Consider the following 4,404-nt stretch of genomic DNA (forward strand, 5'->3'; position numbering starts at 1 on the left):
TGCGTAGCTTACGCATCGTCCCTACTCGTCAACACGTATCCAATTCCAGAAGGCATCAGGTTTGATTCTTCTAAGTCGAAAGTTAGTTTTATGTGCTGAAAATTTTGAAGAAAGTTGGAGTTGTAGCTGAACTTCGACTCGATCATCTGAGTTAATTGATTTGAATGAATTCGGCTCACGTTGCTTACTACTTTGTTTCTGAATGTTGAGCAAAAATTGATCTTGGTATTCCTTGCTGTTGGATTTGATAGTGTCTATTGCTATTGAAGTCTAATTCCTTGCTGCATCAGTTGGATTAACTTGAGAAAATGTATTCATTCTGTCCAAAACTCTGAACTTGTAAAAAAAACTGAATTAACTCTTGTTTTACTGTTGATAAATGAATCTGTAGAAGGAATGTGAGCTCAGTTCTTAAGCTGGTTGCCATCCTCATATTGAACTGAGATATTGTTACTGCTGATTTGTGAGTGAGAATTGCTAGACTTGCTGGAGTTCAATTCTTGGAACTTGAATTGTGTTGATCTCATTGATTAACTTCGAACTAGCAATTTCAGTTGAGTTTGATTTTTCTGAGTATAAAACTGGAATTTAACCTTCAATTCTGGTATTATGATTGCGACTGAAACTTGTCTCTTTTGTTCACTGTTTGGAACATGCTGAGTTCAAGTGTTGCGAAGCTGGTATATATAGAACCTCATTACTTCCTCAATGGGCATGAAAATTTTAAGCCAAGTAAGTTTAGCACTGATGCTAACTCCTATTTATACAGGTGATGAAAATAGCTGACGCAGGAGCTGACATAGTTCGAATTACAGTCCAAGGGAAGAAAGAAGCTGATGCATGTTTTGAAATTGAAAATTCTCTTGTGCAAAAGAAGTAGGTCTCAAATTTTTACCGATATATTCAAGAGTTGATGGACTTGATGACATGAGTATTATCTTATCTCGTGTGTGTTCTGCATATATGCAGTTACAACATCCCTCTGGTGGCTGACATTCATTTTGCTCCTCCTATTGCACTTCGAGTTGCGGAGTCTTTGAAAAAATACGTGTCAATCCTGGAAACTTTGGTATTTCTGCTCTGTCAATGTGATGATCTTTTTTGGCAGAGCCAGGAGAACAGCAATGATCTAATCGGTTAATTTCTTTCAGCTGACAGGCGAGCCCAGTTTGAGCAATTAGAGTACACAGAAGAAGACTACCAGAAAGAACTTGAGCACATTGAGGAGGTTAGAATATGCCACACTAGTAACTCTTTAACTCCAACATTCCACGTAGCATATTTAAGACTACAAGATTCAAGGGCACTTGGGTACATTACACACATCTTTAATTTAAGACCACAAGATTCAAAAGTCTTCCTTACTTTTCTTGTACTCCATGCCTAGTTAAACTAAGACACATAAAATGAAACGGAGGAAGTAGTTATTTTCAGTTGATTTTCACCTTTCTTTTGTCCTATAAGGTATGAATCATATTGATTTAATTATAAGATCCTTTTCATTCACTGCTTGTTAAAAAATAAAAATGCGTGCAATATGCTAAGACGGGTGTGAGATAATACTGGGTATGTTGTTATTGTTGTTATGCTAAGACAGACAATGTTAAACAAGAATTGCTTCCCAAGCTGATGCTGGGTCTATAATCATCCTATATTGGAAACTGTGCCTGCTCATTATTCGCATTTAGTAAAAAAAATTCCCTTTTATTACGAAGCATATTCTTGGACAGTCTACCTCTTTGCAGAGTTCAATCCATTTTTGATTTGAAATGGTTTAGGTTTTTACACCATTGGTTGAAAAATATAAAAAGTACGAACGTGCAATACGTATTGGAACTAACCACGGGAGCCTTTCAGATCGAATTATGAGCTATTATGGGGACTCACCTAGGGGAATGGTGAGCAGTAACTGAATTACTTATCTAGAATACTCTATTCTAGTCATTGTTGTTGTATTCTTTAATTACTTTGTATCATCTAAATGTGGTAACAGGTTCAGTCAGCATTTGAGGTTGAATCAGCATTTGAGTGACAGAAAATACTTACTTGTGATTTATCATATTTGGAATTTTAAAAACTAAAAGTGTGTTTATGCGAGCAAATTACTACGATAAGGTAGTCTATTCTCATACATGTTCCTCATTTGTGTGGCTTTATCATCATAAATGAATTGCTCGACTTTCTAAAGAAGAAAATTTTCTATTGATGCAGGATGGTCTGGGTGATACAATAAGGGTTTCCCTAACTGAACCTCCAGAGGAGGAGATAGATCCCTGTCGACGGTTGGCAAACCTTGGAAAGAGAGCAGCTGAGCTTCAACAAGGAGAGGTACATGATTGCTTATGAATGTGGTTTAGGACCTTAAGTTTTGACAGTGTAGTAAAATTTCTACTTCCTTTATCAGGCCCTTTTTGAAGAAAAGAACAGACGCTATTTTGACTTTCAACGTAGGTCAGGGGAATTGCCAGCTCAAAAGGAGGTCAGGTAAAAACCCTGAGCAGATCTGCTATATGAGGCTTCATTTTGTGAAGAAAACAAATGTTTTGATTTTTTTAACAGGGTGATGAAGTAGACTACAGAGGCGTGTTGCATCGAGATGGTTCTGTTCTCATGTCTGTTTCTTTGGATCAATTGAAGGTCTTATCTAGCACTTCTCTAAGAATAACTTGTTATATATGATTTTACTAATCGATTTTATTACATGCTAATTTTTTGTGAATTTTCTAGCCACAATTGTTTTCTTTATATTATCTTCCCTGAAAAATAGCCTTATCTTTTGGTTTTGCAGACCCCTGAACTTCTGTATAGATCATTAGCGGCAAAGCTTGTCGTGGGCATGCCATTTAAGGTCTAATTCTAGAACTAATTCTTCTCCTTTGTCTGTGCGTCGTCTTTGTGCTAAATTATAATCAGTGGTTTTGCAGGATCTGGCAACTGTGGACTCAATCCTATTGAGGGAACTTCCACCAGTAGAGGATAAAGATTCTGTGAGGACCCTTGTGTTTTCTATGTAGTAATTTAAGTATCTAAGTTTTATCTTCATGATGCTCGGACGAATATGTTAAAATTTAGCATTTCTAGTGCAGATTACTTTGCTCGATCCCTTTTGTTTATGGAAACTTTGAGAATGACTTGATTGTGTCTTTGCAAAATGAACAACGTCTGGCTCTCAAAAGATTGGTTGACATAAGCATGGGAGTCATTACTCCTTTGTCAGAGCAATTGACAAAGCCGTTACCCAATGCCATAGTATTGGTTACTCTGAAGGAGTTATCTGGTTGTGCTCAAAAGCTTCTTCCAGAAAGTGTGATAATCATAATAGTTTTTTAAGTTCTTTGAATTAATTATATTCCAAAAGTTTAGTAATCAGGCTAAACTGGGAACCTCCTTCAGGTACACGATTGGTTGTGTCTGTGCTTGGTGATGAATCAAAAGATGAATTGGAAATCCTAAAGAGCACTGATGTTACTATGATTCTTCATAATCTTCCATATACAGAAGAAAAAATTGGCAGAGTTCATGCAGCCAGGAGGTATGTTGCATTTGAATTGAAAATATTCAACTTCTTTTACAATAAAGCTGCTACCAGTTAGTCTTGACGGCTTAATCAATATGACATACGTATACTTACATATCTCACTTGTATAAACTTTCTTAAACGCAGACATTATGAGAGGAAACATACTTAGCTGCTGCATTTTCATGTCTCTAATTTTTTCTCTAGTAACCTGAAAATATCATCTGTTGCAGGCTTTTTGAGTATCTCTCTGAGAATTCATTGAACTTCCCAGTGATTCATCACATACACTTTCCCAATAGATCCAGTAAACCGTTCCAAAATGCCATATAATTTTTTTTACCAATAGGTATTTAAAACCGTAGCTATACAAAAACAACCGTTACAGTAGCTTAAAGAGACCGTTGTTATATCCATAAATAACCGTAACAATAGCTTACGAAAGTGTTGCATTAGATAATATGGTAACGGTTATGAGCCGTTGCATACACATTATAGTAACGGTTTTAAACCGTCCCAATTGGAAGGAATAATCGTTCCAATAGAGAAAAGGAAAACCGTTGCGATAGAAGTCTCTATAGCAACGGATATGAAAACCGTTCCAAGAACCGTTCCTATAGCTCTATTGGCACGCGAGCAGATGTGACGGTCTATAAACCGTTCCAATATCGCTACGGCAACGGTTTAGCTACCTACTAGAACGGTTTTTCATGCGTTACCATAGACCAATTTTTCAGTAGTGTATAACCACACAAATACCATGGGCCCTTTTTTGACTTATTTAGGACCACAAATTTCAAAAGTCTTCATTTTTTCTTAAACTCTTTGCCCGGTCAAACAGGTTCACATAAATTGGAACGGAGGGAGTATATCAAACCTGTACTAGG

General features: G+C 36.6%; 1 pseudogene; it reads left to right on the forward strand.

Moving 5' to 3' along the window:
- Window positions 1-772: 772 nt before the first annotated feature.
- Window positions 773-3,850, forward strand: LOC109221270 (annotated as a pseudogene).
- Window positions 3,851-4,404: the final 554 nt, after the last annotated feature.

This window comes from Nicotiana attenuata, unplaced genomic scaffold, assembly GCF_001879085.1.
Source record: "Nicotiana attenuata strain UT unplaced genomic scaffold, NIATTr2, whole genome shotgun sequence".
NCBI classification, from domain to species: domain Eukaryota; kingdom Viridiplantae; phylum Streptophyta; class Magnoliopsida; order Solanales; family Solanaceae; genus Nicotiana; species Nicotiana attenuata.